The sequence below is a fragment of the Gossypium hirsutum genome, chromosome A11 (assembly GCF_007990345.1).
Source record: "Gossypium hirsutum isolate 1008001.06 chromosome A11, Gossypium_hirsutum_v2.1, whole genome shotgun sequence".
In the NCBI taxonomy this organism is placed as follows: Eukaryota; Viridiplantae; Streptophyta; class Magnoliopsida; order Malvales; family Malvaceae; genus Gossypium; species Gossypium hirsutum.
In genome coordinates this window covers 30,797,593-30,819,877 of record NC_053434.1, presented here as the reverse complement: position 1 = coordinate 30,819,877, position 22,285 = coordinate 30,797,593, and the positions used below count along the sequence as shown (strand labels likewise).

The 22,285-nt window shown below is 38.6% G+C and overlaps 1 non-coding gene across 1 annotated transcript; it reads right to left on the bottom strand.

Moving 5' to 3' along the window:
* Positions 1 to 9,050: 9,050 nt before the first annotated feature.
* LOC121210391 (small nucleolar RNA R71) lies at positions 9,051 to 9,157 on the bottom strand. The gene has a single exon (XR_005905504.1). It is a non-coding gene; the product is annotated as a small nucleolar RNA R71 (small nucleolar RNA).
* Between the last annotated feature and the right edge of the window lie 13,128 nt (positions 9,158 to 22,285).

The following is a 22,285-nucleotide window of genomic DNA, read 5'->3' as shown; positions in this document are numbered from 1 at the left end:
TTTAATTTCTACGGTTCAAAAAAAAATCAGCTCATATTACGAGAGGTGAGTTGAGCCTTGACTGACATGTTGAGGTATTTTCAATTTCTGCCTTTCAAAAATCAACTCATATTGCGAGAGGTGAGTTGAGCCTCAGGATACGCTGAGGTAATTTCAATTTTTGTCTTTCAAAATAATCAACTCATATTACGAGAGGTGAGTTGAGCCTCAGGACACGCTGAGGTAATTTTGATATCTGTTTTCAAAAATCAACTCATATTGTGAGAGTTGAGTGGAGCCTCGGATCACATGTCGAGGTATTTTCAAAATCTATTTTACAAATTTTGTTTTAAAAATCAACTCATTTTTCGAGAAGTGAGTTGAGCCTTAGCTCACGTGCTGAGCTATTTTTAATTTCTGTTTTTAATGTCTAGTTTTAAAGAGTCAATTCATATTGCGAGAAATGAGTTAAGCTCAGGATCACATGCCAAGTAAAGAATAAAGACTGGAATTAATCGAAGACACAGATTTTATATCCCTGAAGTTACAGTGAAGCTAATTGAAGTTGCAGTGGAGCTGATCGAGGATATCAGATCTTGCCTTTCTAAAGTGGCAGAAGAGAAGACCAAAACCTTATCTCATTGAAGCAATAGAATAGCATATTGAAGTTGTAGTTCTTATCTTTCTGAAGTTACAGTGAAGCGGATCGAAGCCACAAATCTCATATCCTTGAAGTTACATTGGAACATATTAAAGCTACAAGGCATATCTCCGAATTTGCAGTGGATTGAACCAAAGCTACAAGATGCGGTGGACTGGAAAGAGACTACCTGGATGAGAAGAGCACCAAAAAAAGTCCATACTTAGTAAGACCGGGCAAAATTGGCCTTTCTTTGTGTCTTTGCTTTATTTCCGTTATACGATAATAAGCAAAGAGGGGCAGCTGTTGTAGGCCAATTTTAACCCATTTACATCAAAACCCAATTTAGCCTTACCTAACCTATCAAAATTAAACCCAAAACCCAAAATCTTAACTACCCAAAGCCCAATTTACATCAAAACCCCAATGGCCCAAACCCTAAGCCCAAATCAAAATAAAAAACCCTAGCCCACAACCTAAACTTTTCTCAACTAAATCCTAGCCTTTGCCACCACCAACTCCACTTGCCACACTCCACCACCACTTGTACCTACAAATGGAGACATAAACAATAAAAAAATATTTTCTAAATGGCTATATAAGCCTTCTCATATTTTGTATTTAGGGGGGAAGAAGTTTTGGGGGAGAAAGTTATTGTAAAGGATTTTTGAGAGGTTTTTTGAGAGTAATCAAGGAGAAGAGTTATTATAAAGACTAGTTTTTGGAGAGAGTAGTTTTTTTGGAGATTAATCAAAGATCAAAGCAAAAGAGGTTTCTTCGTCTATTCTCGTTTTAAGTTCTTTGTTTGCTTATCATTTTTTCTTTCAATCTTATTTTGTTTCTTTTATCCGAAAGTAAAAATAAAAGGAGGAAGCTTATCCATTTTTACCGAAAAAGTTTTTTTTGAGGTCCGACTGCCGTGTACGGTGGCGCCGATGGCGGCCGGCGGCGGTCTGGTGACCGGACGGTGGCCGGCCTTGTGTCCGAAAATCACCCACTCTCTCCCTCTCTCTTTTTTTGTTATTATTATATTTCTTAATATTATATTATATATATTCTTTTAATATATTAGGTATATTCTAAATTCTATATTACGTATATATATATTATACTATTTTATGTATATATCTTTAATACTATATTATTTATATATATATTACATGTTATCTTATGTATATATTTTAATTATATTATGTATGTATTTTTTACACTATATTATGTACATATTTTTAATATTATCACGTATTTATTTTTTATATATGTACATATTTATGTAGTATTATTAATAGTATTATTTTTAAACATCATTGTTATTTCTAATATATATATATTATGTACACCTTTTTATTTCTATTTTATTTTTTTATTTGTCAATATTAATTATTATTATTCTAATATTTTGATATTTTAATATTTTATATTATTCACATCACTATTCGCATTTTTTACAATAATATTCTTAGATTTTTTTTACTATCATTTTAGAAAATTTTTACATTTTAATTTTAAGAATAAGACAATGTACCGATTTTAACATTAAGTCATTGATTTCATCGCTATGTTGGGTGAAGTTAGTCAGCTCGTGTTAAAAACGGGATATTCTTCTAAAAAACCAAAAACTTACAACTTCTCATTTCCTTCAATCGAATCACACTTAAATGTCAAATTGAATTCGTATTTTTGAAAATCAAGACAACACGTGTTTAATAAGATACCAATTTTGGGCGTTGCGAGGGTGCTAATACCTTCCTCGGGCGTAACCGACTCCCGAACCCAACGTTACTCTGGCTTTTGACGTAGACCTAAATTCAGCCTTCATTTTTGTGCAAGAATAAGTTTTATTTTCTAAAAAAGGATGTCTATTAGGTGTCCGGTCACACCTAGAAAAAAGATCGGTGGCGACTCCCTTTTTTAATAAAATCAAAAGTCGATTTTTAAATTTTCAAATAATCGCCTCAATTAGCGACCGAAAGAGAAATTTTTACGTCGCTACAGGTTGTGTTCCAAATGGTTCAACGGTGAACCTTATGTTCTTAAGCTAATGAGGAAAGCATAACCGTGTTGTAAATGGTACAAGTACCTAATTGGTACGTATGAGATATGAGCTCTCTCTCTATATAACTTGTGATTTGTATGGATAGTAATGAGTAAGTTATACTTATGCCTACCTTGGTATTATGAGCATACTGGTTATTGGTATATTGTTGTTGTATATTTACTTATATGCAACTTACTAAGCTCTTATGCTTACTCCCTTTCCTTTCCATTTCCGTTCAGTGCCGCCTAATTAGCTCAAGGATTCCAGAAGTTAGAGATATCGATAACATTATCAACCGAAGCATTCGGTATAGTTAGATTTATATTTTTGAATATGGAATGTATAGGACTTAGACTTTATTATTTGTGTCTTTGAGAATTGGCCAAATATGTTGGCTTAGGTTGGATACCCTTTATTTTGTATTAAGCCTTGTTTGATGGCTAATATTCATTTTGAGTTTTATTAAAGAGGTATTTTTATAATTGAATGAATGTCTATTGTGATTGATTTGGTTGTATGAATTGTGCTTGTTTTGGTATTGGTGGGTATTTGCATGGAACTAGATATGTAAGGGTGGCAATGAGGCTTGGTAAATAGTCTTATATTATCGACAAAGGTAGACACATAGGCATGTGTCTAGGCTGTGTGTGACACACGGTCTGCCCCATGGGTGTTTTTTCCGGTCGTGTGTCCCTTGCACGTAAAAATTTTAAGTCAGTATGCATGGTAATAAACATGGGCAGAGACACGGCCCGGCACACAAGAGTGTGCCTTAGCTGTGTGACATCTTGAACATGCTGACATCAGAAACAGAATGTCCATATTTTTTTCACACGGGCTAGGACACGGGCGTGTCGTGGCCGTGTAAGGGACTCAGGCCATTGACACGGGCATGTGTCTGGCCGTGTGAAAACCCCTGTAGGTGTGAATTAGAATTTAATTCTACACTGGTGTGGGTCACAGGCGTGTCCCAGGGTGCTTAGGCCGTGTGAGCCACACGGGCCATTAGCACAACCATGTTGAAATGGTCACACGGGCATGTTACTCTTCCACATGGGCGTGTGCCCTATTCTAAAGGAAAATTTCCTAAGGTTGGTTTATGGACCCGAAATGGTTCCGAATGGTTTTCAACGATCGATTTAAGGCTCGTACGCCCATAATAAGAAGACTAAAGTAGAAATTGAAAAAATTTTAATTTGGACCGAGTCTCGGTAATTTGATTTGGGTTATATGCATGAGATCAAGTTAAGCCCCAACGTGGGTTACGAGTATAGGGTGTTACACCTTGCCCCTGATGAGTGGCCTTAAGATAAATTGTTTGTTAATCCATATCAGAATGAGCCTGCTGGTTGGAGTGCTAAATGAGTTTGTGTTTTGGAGGTCTTGTGTTCGAATCTTGGCGCGAGCATGGATGATATATTTTTACTCAATTGTCTAATGGTGTTTCATTAGGGTTAAAAGTCTGAGGAGGTTGTGATTTAGTGGGAGGAAACTAAGGGATATGCTATCTTATTTTTTTTACTTTTTATTAACTTTTCTTTTTCAAAATTTTGGCTTCTTTCCCCACAGTTTCTAACGTAATTTTCTGGTTCTTCTATTCTTTCCTTTCGTGTTTTTCCTCTTCAATCTGTGCCCCATCTGTTCTTCTAAATACATATTGAGTTTCAATGTGTTCGTTAATTGGCTTGGTGAGTAAAGTTGGGTTTTTGCTAACTTTTGGATTTGGAATTTTGGTGTAATCTTTTGATGGCTGATTAATGGTAGTAATCTGCGGATTCTGTGGCATAGGAGAAGACAATGGGGTAGGGGTTGATGCTTCAACGGCTTAGCTTTTCATGTGTGGTCAATTTTTATGGTGGTAAGTTTTAGGCATCAATCAATTTAGTTTAATTAACTCTATTTTAGTCACTAAAGGTGTTGGGTATTCTGATCTTAGGTGTTGGTGGTCTTGGGAGTGTTTTTGCATCGAAAACGAACCAAATGTATACCCAAAATACAGAAAAACGAGCTTCGACGAAAGCTGAAAAACCTAACTATCGATGCCACATGGGCGTGTGGTCACCCGTATGGTTGGCCGTGTGTGAGACACGGCCATGTGGTCGACGAAGGCATGGCCGTGCGCAAGACATGACCGTATGGTGGCTAGAGCGTGGTCGTGTGGACCATATGAGGTAGGTCAAGTTGGGCATATAGGCCACACAGGTGTGTGGACTTTGGGCTAGGCCTTGTGGGCCACACAGACAAAGGCTGATCTAGGCATGTGGGCCCACACGAGTAAGCTGCACGGGCATATAGGCCTATAATTCTAAAATTTTCCTTAGGGTTGTACGGGTCACTCCGATCGACTGTAGGCCTACCGTATGGTCGGTAAGGGCTAACCAAACCTTATAACTATGAATCTGATAGTATAATACTATGTTTTGAGTGTGTAAATACTATGCATGTTTGATTATTTCGATATATTTTTACAAGCATGTTGAGCATGTTAATCTATTTTTCTGTATTTGATTTCTATATTTGTTTTTGGGATCAGATTTTTGTGTATGGAGTAAGTATTCTGTTTGGCGTTAATCGCCTGTTTTCTGACCGCTTGGCTGCGTATATTCAGACATGTGTCATAAGGGCACACCATTCTGTGTAGGGCTGGGTAGGTGTTTTGAACTCCACATGGTGTGATGGGATGGTCGGAGATGGTGTGTAAAGGATGGGGGTAGGATTTTGCATATCTGAATCTGTAATCTGTATCTGTATCTAACTGGGCATATAGTTTTGTATGTTTGCATGCATAATTATGATCGGTTCACACTGAGTTTATGAAAACTCACATCTGTTTGTCTATTCTGTCCAGGTAATCCAAAGACTTAGGCGGATCAATTCGACAGGGACTCAGCAGTGGCTAGTCTATCATAAACTATTTTAATTTAATAATTTATGGTTTTTATATTAAATTTCAGATTATGTGAGAGTTTGTAATTTCTGGAACTCTCTGTTTTAATAGTTGGTTTTTGGTTTTGGATTGTTTGATAACTTGCATGCTTTGATAAAATGTTTTATGATAACGATGGTTTTAAACAAATAAAGTCTTTTCTAAAAATACAAATCGGTTTCTGAAAGGTATCGGTTTTATTAAACTTCCACTGTAAATAAGTTTTGGCAAAGAAAACAGTTAATTAATGTTTTCAATTATGGTTATAAAAGATTTAGTGATAATAGACTGAGACGATTTAACATAACAACTCCGTTTTCAAAACCCATTATTTGTGACATCTCTGAATTAATAACGTCTAGGTCGAGTTTAGGGTGTTACATTTAGTGGTATTAGAACCAGGTTACAAAACTCGGGCTATGAATTTTGGGTTTCAAAATTATATTTCAGAAAGAATTGGTTTTCAAATATTTTTGGATTAATTGGGAAGTATGTGGTACACTGAGTCTCTGGCGCTAACCCTGTAAGTAATTCTTAACTTTTTGATAGAAAACTCTGAAAACACTATAGTTAGTACTTTCTGAAACTGTACTGAGTAGTTAGAGGCTGAAACTTTTGGAAACAAATTTGAACTGCTGATAATTTATGCATATAACATCTGCTAATAAATACTGGAACTAATGCATAAAACTTTTAATGTAGATAAAACTTGAATCACACAATGAACGCTCGTGGAACTCGTGAACCTGGTATTCGAGGTCGTAGTAGAGGCCGTAGGGGGCTCAAGCTGAGTCTTCCTCTCTAAGCAGTATGCCGAATCTAGATACTAGTGAGACACCAATTTTTCCTGCCACCGAGACTGGGTCTCAAAGTCGCTCGGCTGGGGACGACTGGAAACACGAAAATTTACACATTTTACATACCCTTTTTAGCTTAAAATCATACCGTTTCAATTAAATTCTTGTCGAAAAATAATTAATTTTTATAAAATAATTAAATTATACTTAAAATATGAACATGATTAATTTTAGTTAATTTTATAATTAATTTTAAGTAATTTTGGTTATTTTCGACAGAATTGCGCAAATGGTGAAAAATGGCTCGGCAGACACTACTTTAAGCACAAAACTGAGAAGCAATTTGAAGTATCAAGGCGAATAAATTTCCAACCTAAGATGGTCCAATTATGTGTATTAATTCATAATATAATTAATTTTAATTTATATCCAATTTAATTTGGGCTAAATAAATTAATATTAATTAATTATGGAAAAAGTGGTCCAGTTGAACCGAATCGATTGAAGTGAACCGGCCAAAGATTGGGCAGCCGAAAACTGGCCATATGCTGACCCAAATCAGCTTATTAGCTGATTAATTAAGCTTGCAAAGAAGCCATTGAAGTCTTGTCAAAGTTGCATTCAAACCACTCCACAATTGGTGGATTTTTGGATTTACCTCAAGCCATTTTTAGCAAAGTTGAAAGCATCAACTTTGCCACATAGGTGGCCGGCCAAGAGGTGGCTCTTTGTCTGCTATTTTTAGCAAATTTCAGATGCCACACTCATCTATAAAATCCCCCTTTGGTTGATCATTCAAAGCATCTCATTCATTCCTCATTCATTTCACAACACTTCTCTCATCTCTCATTCTTTTTCTCTTATTTTTCCATTTCAATTCCTGTGCTCTTGTGCCGATTTCTTCCCTTGGAAAAGGAGTGCTCTTCAACCATTTTGGAGCATCAATTGAGTGTTCATCGAAGCCTTGATCGGCGAGGACAACAAGAAGGAAGAACGGAGCAACCAAGTCAAGCATCGGAAAACCACCAGATTTGTTTCTTGTTCCCTATCTCTTTAATTTTTGTTGTTGTTATGATGAACATATCTATGAGTATTCATGTTGTTGGAATGGTTAATTTAATTAGCTTAGCTTGAATTTAATTCGTGTTGGGTTGATTGCATTTCGTCTTCTTAAATTGTTAAAATTGTGTTTATGTTGTTATAGGCCTCGGTAAAATGCTTGATTAAGTAAAATCATGCCTAAGTTATTCTTGCGTTATGACTGTAAGGAAACTAATGGGTTAATTATTTAAATGGATTGAAATTGTAATTAATTGACACAGTACTTGATCAGTGCATGTTTATTCTTCTAAGGTAGCTGAAGGTTAAATTAGCAATGTCTCTGGCGATATTGCCTTGAATAACTTGCAAGATTATTGTGATTAAACTGTTTCAAGGTAGGGATACCTTGTTACCTCACATAGTCTTTTATATGCTTGTTAGATTTAATTAATCATTTGAATTGACATAGGGATATGCAAGAGATTAGTTTAGTTTAATGAGTATGTATGTGCACTAACATTTTTGCTTACTAGAATCTGTTTAGTACGTTGAATTGACATAGGGATATGTCAAGAGATGAATGGATTTTGGTATGTAAGTATGTTCATAAGTTAGCAAATTATAGGGTTGCCGTGATTTTATTCATAACAACATAAACATAATAATTCTAAGATGAGAAGTGTAATTAATCTAACACAATTATATCATCTTGATTAAATCTTATTCTGAAATCGTGCATTAGAACTTTCTTTTACTTCATTTTTTATTTATTTTAATTTTCTTAAGTTTTTAATCACCCTCTTTAAACAAAATATTTTTCTTCACCAAAGTGTTTTAAATTGCATTCATAAATAATCCTTTTCACAGTCCCTGTGGGTATGATAACTCGACATTTACTTGTCACTTTATTACTTGTTGCGATTGTGTACACTTGCACATTTCTGTCATTCCAAGTTGTTGGCGCCATTGCCAGGGACTGTTTTAAAAAGTCATTATTTATGAATTTTTTAGTTTACATTTTGGTTTATTTTTTCTGTTTAATTTTTAACTTAATTAATTTTTCTGTGTTTATTTAAGGTGTTTATGAGTATTGATCGAATTATTAACCTACTCCCTGTAGACCCTGAGATAGAAAGAACTTTTCGACAGCGAAAAAGTCAAGCAAATCTGAGGAGGACCGAAGAGATAAACTTCGAAAATCCAATCCAAGGAAACAGAGCAAACCCTGCTCAAAATCCTGTTCTTATTGCTGATGATAAGGATAGAGCTTTATGACAGTATGCCGTGCCAGTATTTAATGATCTTAATCTGGGTATTAAGAGACTCAAAATTGAGGCACAACAGTTCGAGCTGAAGCCATTCATGTTCCAGATACTTCAGACAGTGGGCCAATTCAGTGGAATGCCTACCGAAGATCCTCACCTACACTTAAGATTATTTATGGAGGTGAGCTATTCTTTCAAGTTAGCCAGAGTGCCTGAAGATGCATTACAATTGAAGCTATTCCCATATTTGCTAAGGGACAGAGCTCGAGCCTGGTTGAACTCACTGCCACCGAACTCAATTTCCACATGGCAAGAGTTAGCAGAAAAATTCCTTATGAAGTATTTCCTTCCTAGCAAAAATGCTAAGTTAAGGAACGAGATCACTTCCTTCCAACAAATGGATGATGAGTCCTTGTATGAGGAATGGGAAAGGTACAAAGAGTTATTATGAAAGTGCCCTCATCATGGAATCCATCATTACATCTAACTTGAGACATTTTATAATGGTCTCAATGCTCACACGAGGATGGTAGTGGATGCTTCTGCTAATGGTGTTCTCCTTTCTAAGTCTTATAATGAGGTTTATGAAATTATCGAGAGGATTTCTAGCAAAAATTACCAATGGCCAACCAACCGAGCAACGTTAGGAAGACGAGTTGCTAGAATACATGATGTAGACGCTGTTACTTCACTCGCATATCAAGTATCATCAATATCTTCAATGCTTAAAAATCTTACTACTAATGGGTCTAACAGTTTTGCAGCACAGCCACCAAATCAATTTGAAAATATAGCCTGTGTTTATTGTGGGGAAGGACATTTGTTCGAAGGATGTCCATCAAACCCAGAATCCATGTATTACATAGGTAACTATAACCAAACCGAGGAAGGCAAGGACTGCAATCCAATTTTTATAACCCATCATGGCGAAACCACTTGAATTTTTCCTAGAGTAACCAAGGAGCTGGAACCAGTAATACTTACGCCCAACCTAGATCAGCCCAGCCACCAAGTTTTCCCCAACAAGTTTAGAAACCAACCCAAGCTGAACCATTCAATGGCTTAGAAAATATGTTGAAGGCATACATGGCTAAGAATGACACCTTAATCCAAAGCCAAGCAGCTACATTGAAAAACCTAGAAAACCAAATGGGCCAACTTGCAACTGAACTCAGGAACCGACCATAAGGTGCTTTACCTAGTGATACGAAAAATCTGAGGAATCCGGGGAAGGAGCATTGCAAAGCATTAACATTGAGGAGTGGAAAGACAGTAGAACCCAACACCATTGAAGCTTAAAAGGAGCAAGCTGATGCTCAAGAATCAGAGGAAGTTCAATTGAGCGTTGAAATTCCAGTTTCACTAGAACCAAAATCTGTAAAACTTGACAATGCAATTACAGAACTAGCTAGTTTTGATAAACTAACAAACCCGTCAGATGCAGAATTGCCACATAAGACGAATCAACCAATTCCAGTAAAAAAACCACCACCACCCTACCCTCAAAGACTTCAAAAGCAGAAGCAGGAGATTCAATTCAAAAAGTTCCTAGACGAACTCAAGCAACTTCATATCAACATCCCGTTGAGTGAAGCACTTGAGTAAATACCGAACTACATCAAATTCATGAAGGATATCCTGTCCAAAAAATGGAGACTCAGAGAATTTGATACGGTAGCTCTGACGAAGGAATGCAGTGCATATCTTCAAGACAAACTACCACCAAAATTGAAAGATCCTGGATGTTTTACCATACCTTGCAACATTGGACAACATATTGTGGTAAGACACTATGTGACTTGGCTGCGAGTATCAACTTGATGCCTATGTCAATATTTAGAAAGTTGGGGATAGGTGAAGTTAGACATACTACGGTTACACTTCAATTAGCAGATCAATCATTAGCACATCCAGAAGGAAAAATCGAGGACGTATTGGTACGTGTAGATAAATTTATCTTCCCTGCTGATTTTGTTATCCTAGACTTTGAAGCAGAAAAAGAAGTGTCAATTTTCTTAGGAAGACCGTTCTTAGCAACCGGAAGGACCCTTATTGATGTGCAGAAGGGCAAGCTTACTATGCGTGTTCAGGATGATCAGGTAACATTTAACGTTTTTAAGTCTATGTGATTTCCTGACACAATTGATGATTGTTCTGCAGTATCTGATTTAGAAGATTTAATAGTAGAAAAGGAGCTCAACTATGTGGAGGATCCGTTGGAACAAATTTTGACATCAGATCCTTCGAATGATGAAGAGGAGGATAAGTACTTAGCTTTGTTAGAAGCTAGTCAAAGGGGATTTATTACGCAATCTCGCTTTGAATCTTTGGAGTTAGAGGAAAGGGATTATGCCCAACCAAAAGCGTCAATCGAGGAGCCACCTAAATTAGAACTCAAGGTACTACCTTCACATCTAAAATATGTTTATTTAGGTAACTCTTCTACTCTGCCTGTGATTGTTTCAGCAGAATTAACTACTGAGCAAGAAGAGAAACTCATCTTGGTGTTGAAACAATTCAAGAGGGCTATTGGATGGACCATAGTCGATATCTGGAGTATTATCCCATCTGTATGCATGCACAAGATCATACTAGAAGATGGCGAGAAAGGGACAATCGATGGACAACGAAGACTGAGCCCCATCATGAAGGACATAGTAAAGAACCAAATCAGTAAGTGGTTAGATGCGGATATAATTTACCCCATCTCAGATAGTTCATGGGTAAGTCCGGTCCAGTGTGTGCCAAAGAAAGGAGGTATCATGGTCATTGAAAATGAGAATAATGAGTTTATACTGACTAGAACGGTTACGGGATGAAGAATTTGCATCGATTATCAGAAGCTGAACAAGGCGACTAGGAAAGATCACTTTCTTTTGCCATTTTTGGACCAGATGTTGGATAGACTCGCGGGGCGAGACTACTACTATTTTCTCGATTGATACTCGGGGTATTATTAGATTACAGTAGCACCAGAAGATCATCACAAGACAACATTCACCTACTCGTATGGTACATTTGCATTTAGATGCATGCCATTTGGTTTATGTATGCACCTGCTACATTTCAAAGATGTATGATGTCTATTTTTACTAACATGGTTGAGAAGTATTTGGAAGTTTTTTTGGATGATTTTTCAGTATTTGGAGATACGTATGACGATTTCCTAGCCAGTCTAGCCAAGGTACTAAGGCGATACGAGGAAACAAACCTAGTACATAACTGGGAAAAGTGTCATTTCATGGTATGAGAAGGGATTGTTCTAGGGCATCAGATATCGAGACATGGAATCAAAGTAGATAAAGCAAAGGTAGATGTTATTGAGAAACTCCCACCTCCAACATCTGTAAAAAAGTGTTAAGAGCTTTTTGGGCCATGTCGGTTTCTATCAAAGATTCATCAAGGACTTTTCCAAAATTGCTAAACCCTTATGCAAATTATTGGAGAATGACTCGACATTCAAGTTTGATGAGGAATGCTTAAAGGCTTTCAAATATTTGAAGAGTAGGTTAGTTACGGCACCTATAATCGCCACACCAGAATGGGATTTGCCATTCGAATTGATGTGTGACGCAAGTGACTTCGCGATAGGAGCCGTTATGGGCCAGCGAAGGAACAAAGTTTTTCATCCCATTTACTACGCAAGTCGAACTCTGACAGGAGCTTAACTAAATTATACAGTAACAGAAAAAGAGTTACTTGCTATTGTGTTTGCTTTTGACAAGTTTCGATCTTATCTTGTAGGTACCAAAGTGATTGTCTATATGGACCACTTAGCAATTAAGTACTTACTCTCTAAGAAAGATGCTAAGCCGAGGTTGATCTGATGGGTACTTCTACTTCAAGAGTTCGATCTAAAAGTTCAAGATCGAAAGGGAGTGGAAAATCAAGTAGCAGATCACTTTTCCAGATTGGAACCACAAGAAAAGAACTCTCCTCTTATACCAATTCAAGAAACATTTCTGGATGAACACATACTAAAGGTAAATCATGTCCATAATACCCCTTGGTTTGCTGATATTGCTAACTATTTAGCTTGTGGTTTGATGCTGATTGATAAGACGTATCATCAAAGGAAAAATTTTCTTCACGATGTGAAGTACTATTTATGGGAAAAACAATACTTGTTCAAGAAGTGTGCAGATCAAATGATCAGGAGATGTGTGGCAGTAGATGAAGAACAAAAGATTCTATACCATTGTCACTCAGCTCTAAGTGGGGAACACTTCGAAGGTACTCGTACTGCAACCAAAGTATTGCAAGCCGGATTCTTTTGGCCAATACTATTCAAGGATGCATACGCTTACGTAAAGAGTTGTGATAGATGTCAAAGGGTCGAAAATGTCACCAGTAGAAATGAGATGCCTCGAACAAACATCATTGAGGTAGAATTATTTGATGTTTGGGGCATTGACTTCCTTGGTCCTTTCCCTCCATCTTTTGGTCATAAGTACATCTTGGTAGCTGTAGACTGCGTGTCTAAATGGGTTGAGGCTGAAGCTTATCCAACAAACGATGCTAGGGTTGTAATAAAGTTTTTGCAGAAACACATGTTCACAAGGTTTGGAACCCCAAGAGCTATTATCAGCAGTGAAGAGTCCCATTTTGTGAACAAGTGGTTGAAATGGTTGTTAGATAAACATAGAGTGAAACACAAGGTCGCTACAGCTTACCATCCGCAGACGAATGGGCAAGCTGAACTGGCAATTAAGGAGATCAAAGGCATACTTGAGAAGGAAATTTTCCTGTATCGATGAGATTGGTCCAAAAGACTGGATGATGCTTTATGGGATTACAGGACAGTATACAAGACACCTTTAGGGATGTCACCCTACAGGTTGGTCTTTGGGAAAGCTTGTCATCTGCCTCTGGTGTTAGAACACAATGCTTACTGGGCCCTTCGACAACTCAACTTGGATCTTCATCTTGCTAAAGAGGAATGGATGCTCCAACTCAATGAGCTAGAGGAATTCCGAACATTCTTGTACGAAAATGCCAAATTACTCAAGGAGAGACTTAAGAAATGGCATGATAAGCACATTCGAGTTCGAGAGTTTGAAGCAGGTCAGCAAGTCTTGTTATTTAATTCCAGATTAAAGTTCTTTCCAGGTAAACTAAAATCACGTTGGTTCGGTCCATTTACGATTCATCGCGTTTATCCATACGGAGTTGATGAACTCTAAGGTAAGGGATGTAATTTTCAAGTTAATGCTCAACGTCTGAAACATTATTAGGGAGATAAGACTGAACGGAATCAAATTTCGTTCATTCTATCAGATGTTTAAATTTTCTTATTTTCCTTTTTAATAAATGATTTTGTGACAGCCCAAAATTGACCCTAGTCGGGAAGTGGTTTCGGGACCGTTAAACCGAGTCACCAAAATGTTTGAATGTGATATTTATTGTCTAGAATATGTAACTATGAATGTGTGAAAATTTCAAGCTTCGATTTAGTCGATTGCATGTGAATTAAGTCAATAGGACTTATGTGAGAAAATTTTAAAATGTGATAGGTCAATGCGTAAGGACCTATTAGTGCATGTGGAAAAAAAGGGGGACTTGCATGTCAAATTCCCCCCCTAATAAGTAGTGGCCGGCCATGCTATGGGTGGAAACAAGTTGGGAACATGTTGGCCTAGTGAGGTATGTAGGATAAAATATAATAAGAAGTATGGGGAATAAAGAAATGGAAAAAGGAAAGGATGTGTGTAATTGTTTCTTCCCCTCCCCATTGCCGTGAAAGTAAGAAGGAAAAACAAAAAAAAAGTGTCCATCTTTCTTCATTTCCCCTTGGCCGAATGTTCTAAGGAAGAAAGAAAAACAAGTTGTGTTTTTTGGTTCTTCTTGGCCGAATTGAAAGGAAGAAGAAGGGAGTGAAGCAATCGGTCATCTTAGGTCACTATTAAGGTAAGGAAGTTTGTACTAGCTTTTGAAATTTTAGTTGATATTGAGTGAGTTATCAAGTGATTTTTGTAAACCATGTTGAAATTTCGATTTTGGGGGTGAGTATGGTTTTCGGCTATAAAAGATTAATAAGGGTGATGATTGTGTTTCATGCTAAACTTAGATGAATAATGGTAGTTGCTCACATCTAGATATCTATGAGTTCCTTTCTTGGTTCTACCATAGACCCCCAAAGTATATGTTTATTTGGTGTTGTTGGAGGTTTATGATAGAAGCTAATGAGTGAGAGTTTGATAGGCACCATGAGGTTAAACTTCATGAGATTGTAAGCTTGTAAGTTGGATGATGAAATTCATGCTTTGTGGAAGTAGAAGGAGCATTCGGCCATGAAGAAAAAAAGGGGGAAATTTATGATGAATTAAGTTGGAAGCTATTATAATGTACTTGTGCATTCGGGTATGGGATGAAAATATATGAGATGGCTATAATTAGCCTTGTGATTCGGCTCTTGTATATATATATGCACATGATGTATTGGTATGAAACATATATATATCACCCCAAAGTATATGTTTATATATGGTGGTGGTTTAGTTATGGACTAAATGATGGATACATATTGAGTTATAATATGTAATGCATTAGTTAGTAAAATGTATGTCATTTATATGTGGTACTAAGAATATAATTTGGCCTCAAAGTAGACATGCATATTCGGCCACATGAGATGGATTGGCGTTGCATGAATTCGGTTAGAGGCAAACATATTGATGCCTATATCTAGGTAAGGACAATCGGCTAAAGGGGAGTGTGGGTTAATATGTTGAGTTGATGCATGATTTCACATGTATGTGACTTTAAAGTCTAATGTATAAATATGGGCTAAGTGCCTTATGTTCCTCTTTTCGATGCTCAAATGATTAAATCAATTTATTTGTTTAATTAAGCTCAAGAGCAAAGGGGAAATAAATCCGATAAAGGGAAGGAAAAAGTGGTCGAATAGCCATCGGAATCGTTCGACGACATCCGAGGTAAGTTCTTGAGTAAGAGAGCTTAAATTATGATGTGATTAGATCATGTTTTAAGCAAATTAAAATCATGCTCTTTGTGTGGCTATTGAGCCGAATTTGCAAGAATGATAAATGTCTTGTGTTTGAGTTTTGCTAACGAAAATGAAATACGAATGGGCCATGATTTATTGTTAAATGTGCATGGTTATTTGAATGATGTCCGGGCTAAGTCCCGAAGGCTTGTGCTAAGTGACAATATCCGGACTAAGATCCGAAGGCATTTGTGCGAGATACTAATTCCGGGCTAAGCCCGAAGGCATTTGTGCGAGATACTAATTCCGGGCTAAGCCCGAAGGCATTTGTGCGAGATACTAATTCCGGGCTAAGCCCAAAGGCATTTGTGCGAGTTACTAAATCCGGGTTAAGTCCCGAAGGCATTTGTGCGAATTACTATAACCGGGCTATGTCCCGAAGGCATTTGAACGAGGAGCTATATCCGGTTAAATTCCGAAGGTACGTGATTTGGGAATGAATGAACTTGCTGTAAAATTCCAGTTAATACTCTCGAAACATCCCAACATTGAGGTATGTTTCGTATGTGCTTGAATTTAGTTGAGCCCTTACAAATAAGTATTCGCTCAGTTGATAAACGAGCTACCGGCCTTTGGCTGAGTTGATCTTTTGTGTATGTACATAAGGGTTGATAATGTGAAGCAAGTACGATATCGTAAATTTGTGCATATGAAACTATCCGTTTAGCTATATGAATGCTATACTTTTGTTGTGCTGGAATTCATTGCTCAAAACTTACTAAGCATAAATTGCTTACTCCGTTTCATTGCTCCTCTGTTTTATAGATTTGGGTTCTCCAGCTATCGGACTCGGGATCTTGAGGTCAAAGTCGCCCACACTATCAAAGCTCCCTTTTGGTACAATTTTGGTTGAACTTCGAAATGGCATGTATAGGACTACCCGTTTGTTGTGGGTCGTGGACCCTTTGGACTTGTATAATTTTGGATAGCCATGCGAAAATGGCTTATATGTGTTTGAGTATAATGTTATAATCATTCGGTGTGGATATGCTTGACAAGGATTAGCCATGGGAATGGTTAACCACTATCATAAATTGTGCTATTTATGCAAAAAGGGCTAGTTGAATCATGGAAACCATGAAATAGGTAAAGTCTACCTTAAAGGCAGATGCTGACAGCAGCAGTGATGTAGATTTGGAAAATCACTAAAACTAGTAGGAAGGTAATTAAATAGTGAATAAATTATGTAAACAAACCTTGATGAATCTACTTTCATAGGAAAGTAACGAAACAATCATACGGACAGTATGTTAAGTGATATTCAGGTTCTCGTGAGACAGGGCCAGAACGGTTTCTGGATTCCCTGTTCCGACTTTGGAAATTCACTATAAATTAACCAGAGATAATTAGGAGTCATACCATATATGTATAGATTCCTCTCTGAGTCTAGTTTCTATAGAAACAAACGGAATCAGTATTGGAGCCCTGTACAAGGAGATATCCAAGTCGTAATGCGCAAAGGTCAGGGTAGTCGATCCCTGTAACATGGGAGACTTTGACTAATAAACTGTACTAATTGGCCCAACCAAAAATTCTAGAAAAAAATATGTAGATGGGCATATGAGTCTAGTTTCAGGGAAAAATCACGAAACTGATTTTCGAGTTGTGAAACTCAAGATATGATTTTTAAAGCGACTAGTACGCAGATTGGCAGTGTCTGGGAATTTTTTTATAAGGGGTTTAAAGTCTGTTAACACCTCATGTTCGACTCCGGTGTCGGTCTCGGGTTCGGGGTGTTACATTTGATTGGTATCAGAGCCGGGTTTAGTCGATTCTAGGACTACCGTAATGCGTTGGGTCTAGCTATACATGCCATTTTATGTGATTATTGGATAGTGTGGTGATTTCTGACATTTGCAAATGTGTTAATTTATAGTAATGGATCCCGATCCCGACCGAGAGGTAGCTGATGATCTTGAGAGTGTGGCGCCTGCTCCCGCACAAGGGACAGCGCCGGCGGACTCTCAACCTAATGCTAGTAACCCGAATGATGAAGCTAGACAAGCTTTCTATAGCGTGATGAATGATTGGTTCAACCAATACATTCGAACTAATACGGCTGTTCCACAACCTCCATTCCCGACTAATACCACCCCCGCACCTACAATACCTCCGGTAACTGACCAAATAAGGTCAAATAAGCCCCCAGTTGACAGAATCCGAAAACATGGGGGCTACTGAAATTAAGGCTACGGATAGCGACGATGCCGAGCAAGCTGAATTTTGGTTGGACAACACTATCCGGGTACTCGATGAGCTATCTTGTACACCCGATGAATGCCTAAAGTGTACTATCTCCTTGCTACGTGATTCTGCCTACTATTGGTGGAGTACTCTGACTTCTGTTGTGCCCCGAGAGCAAGTAACTTGGGAGTTTTTCCAAACTGAGTTTCGGAAAAAGTATATCAGCCAGAGATTTGTTGATAAAAAACGGAAGGAATTTCTTGAGCTTAAGCAAGGTTCCATGTCGGTTACTGATTACGAGCGAAAGTTTGTTAGACTTAGCAAATACGCTCGGGAATGTGTTTCGTCCGAGGCTATCATGTGTAAACGCTTCGAGGATGGGCTGAATGAAGATATAAAAATGTTCGTTGGCGTTCTTGAAATACGAGAGTTCGTAGCACTTGTCGAGCGAGCTTGTAAAGCCGAAGAGCTTAGAAAAGAAAAACAAAAAGTTGATGAGGGAACTGGAGAGTTTCATAAAAGATCTTCGGGAAAGTCTCTTCAACAGGCATCGAAGAAATTTTGAGATGATGTGGGCTGGTCGAGAGGCACTTCGGGCCTTTTTAGACGAGATCATGATCGACCCCCTGTGGGTACACGAGGCACTTCGATCGCCAGTGTTGGGAATGAACGTCGAGACAGAACGAAATGTCGATATTGCGGTAAATGGCATTCGGGGAGTTGTAGATTCCCTGACCGCTCCTGTTACAAGTGCGGATCAGTTGACCACTTCATTAAAGATTGCCCGAGGTTGTCTGAACAGAATGAAAATCAGAGTGGGAAACCGGGTGCTACCACTGCTCGAGGTAGACCATCTGGAAATACGGGCAATGCTGGTGGTGGTCAGAGAGGATCTAGAGATGCTACGACCAGATCCGAGGCTCGTGCGCCTGCTAGAGCTTATGCTATACGTGCCCGCGAGGATGCTTCTTCGCCTGATGTTATTACTGGTACTTTTACTCTCTTTGATACTAATGTAATTGCTTTGATTGACCCCGGTTCTACTCATTCTTACATATGTGAAACCTTAGCATCCAGTAAGACTTTACCTATTGAGTCTACTGAGTTCGTAATTCGGGTGTCAAATCCCTTGGGTCGTTACGTGCTTGTCGACAAAGTGTGTAAGTAATGTCCCCTAGAAATTTGAGGTGCGCAAATAACGAAGTAATCCGAGTTGAGTCTACGGACTTGGAGGGGATGCCAGCTGTAATATCAGCAATGTTGGCCCAGAAATATGTAAGAAAAGGGTGCGAAGCATACCTTGCGTATGTACTGGATGACAAAGAATTAGACAAGAAACCCGAATCTGTGCCGGTGGTTTGTGAATACCCGGATGTTTTTCCTGAAGGATTACCGGGTTTACCACCTGTTCGGGAGGTAGAGTTTGGTATTGAGCTTGTACCTGGGACTACGCCGATTTCGATAGCTCCGTATCGTATGGCACCAACCGAGTTAAAAGAGTTGAAAGCTCAGTTGCAAGAATTGACGGATAGAGGTTTTGCTCGACCAAGTTTCTCACCCTGGGGTGCACCAGTATTGTTCGTGAAAAAGAAGGACGGAACCATGAGGTTGTGCATTGACTATCGTCAACTGAATAAAGTGATGATAAAGAACAAATATCCGTTGCCGCGCATCGATGATTTGTTCGACCAACTGAAGGGAGCCACAGAGTTCTCAAAAATAGATTTGAGATCGGGCTATTATCAGTTGCGAATTCGAGAATCGGACATACCCAAAACTGCCTTCAGGACGAGATATGGTCACTACGAGTTCTTAGTGATGCCGTTTGGGCTCACTAATGCCCTGCGGTATTTATGGATTTGATGAATCGGATCTTCAGACCATATTTGGATCGGTTCGTAGTTGTGTTCATTGATGACATCTTGGTCTATTCAAGAGATGAGACCGAACATGCTGAGCACCTGAGACTGGTGTTGCAAATTTTGCGGGATAAGTAGTTATATGCTAAGTTCAGTAAGTGTGAGTTCTGGTTAAGAGAGGTTAGCTTCTTGGGTCATGTGGTATCCGCATCGGGTATTCGAGTTGACCCGAACAAAATTTCAGCCATACTTAACTGGAAGCCTCCAAGAAATATTACCGAAGTTCGAAAATTCCTGGGACTCGCCGGTTATTACCGACGATTTGTCAAAGGTTTCTCGATGATAGCCACACCAATGACGAAGCTACTTCAAAAGGATGTTAAGTTCGAATGGACGGAGAAATGTCAGAAAAGTTTTGATCAACTAAAAACTTATTTGACTGAAGCTCCAATTTTAGTGCAACCCGAATCAGGCAAAGAGTTGTCATTTATAGTGACGCATCCCTACTTGGGTTGGGTTGCGTATTGATGCAAGAAGGTCGAGTGGTGGCCTATGCGTCGAGACAATTAAAGCCACATGAGAAAAATTATCCGACCCATGATCTTGAACTAGCTGCCATCGTATTTGCTTTAAAAATATGGCGACATTACTTATTTGGTGAGAAGTGCCATGTATTTTCGGATCACAAAAGTCTCAAAATTTGATGACTCAAAGAGACTTAAATCTGCGACAAAGACGTTGGCTTGAGTTGTTGAAAGATTACGAGCTTGTCATTGATTACCACCCGGGAAAGGCTAATATGGTTGCGGACGCCTTAAGCCAGAAATCATTGTTTGCTTTACGAGCGATGAATGTGCACTTGTCTGTTCTACCCGACAATGTGTTAATAGCTGAATTAAAAGCCAAACCATTATTGATTCATCAAATTCGTGAAGCCCAGAAAGTGATGATGAATTGGTTGCAAAACGGGCTGAGTGTGCTCCGAACAAGGAATCAGAGTTTCAAATTGATGATGATGATTGTTTGAGGTTCAGAAGTCGTTGTGTGTTCCAAGGAATCGGAACTCATTTCGATGATTCTGAACGAAGCCCATTGTAGCCGAATGTCAATTCACCCGGGGAGTACGAAAATGTACAACGATTTGAAACGTTGGTTTTAGGTGGCATGGTATGAAACGAGACATCTCCGACTTTGTTTCGAGATGTTAATATGTCAACAAGTGAAAGCGGAACATCAAGTGCCATCAGGATTACTTCAGCCGATCATGATACCCGAGTGGAAATGGGATCGAGTCACAATGGACTCTGTGTCCGGACTGCCATGGTCAACAAGTAAGAAGGATGCGATTTGGGTTGTTGTTGATAGACTGACTAAGTCGGCTCACCTTATCCCCGTGCGTACGGATTTTTCATTGGATAAACTAGCCGAATTGTATGTTTCTCAGATTGTGAGATTACACGGGGTACCTATTTCTACCGTGTCGGATAGAGATCCGAGATCACCTCGTGATTTTGGAGGAAATTGCAAGAAGCTTGGGTACCAAGCTGCATTAAGCACTGCTTTTCACCCCAACCGATGGTCAATCCGAGCGGATAATTCAGATACTTGAGGATATGTTGAGATGTTGCATCCTCGAGTTCAGTAGTTCATGGGAACGGTATTTACCTTTGATTGAATTCGCTTACAACAATAGTTTTCAATCAAGTATTAAGATGGCACCTTACGAGGCTTTGTACGGTCGTAAATGCCGTACACCATTGTTTGGACCGAGCTCGGTGAAGTAAATTTTCGGAGTTGATTTGATTAAGGATGCCGAACAGAAAGTAAAGGTAATCCGTGAAGTCTGAAAGCAGCCACAGATCGTCAAAATCGTATGCGGATTTGAACGAAAGGACATTGAATATCAGGTGGGAGATAAAGTGTTCCTTAAAGTTCGCCTTGGAAAAAGGTACTCAGGTTTGGCCGTAAGGGCAAGTTGAACCCGAGATTCATTGGGCCGTACGAAATCTCCGAACGAGTTGGTCCGGTTGCATTAGATGATTTTGCCCCTGAGCTGAAAAGATTCACGACGTCTTCATGTTTCGATGCTTCGACGCTATCGATCTGATCCATCGTACATAATTAGCCCATCAGAGGTTGAAATTCAAGCCGATATGAGTTATGAAGAAGAACCGATGGGTATCCTAGCTCGTGAAGTAAAGGAGTTGCGGAACAAAAGGGTTCCGTTAGTGAAGGTGTTATGGCTCAAACACGGGATCGAGGAAGCTACTTGGGAAACCGAGAGCTCGATGAAAGAACGATACCCAACCTATTTACCGGTAGATTTTCGGGGACGAAAATTTCTTAGTGGGGAGAGTTGTGACAGCCCAAAATTGACCCTAGTCGGGAAGTGGTTTCGGGACCGTTAAATCGAGTCACCAAAATGTTTGGATATTTATTGTCTAGTATGTAACTATGAATGTGTGAAATTTCAAGCTTCGATTTAGTCGATTGCATGTGAATTAAGTCAATAGGACTTATGTGAGAAAATTTTAAAATGTGAAGTAATGG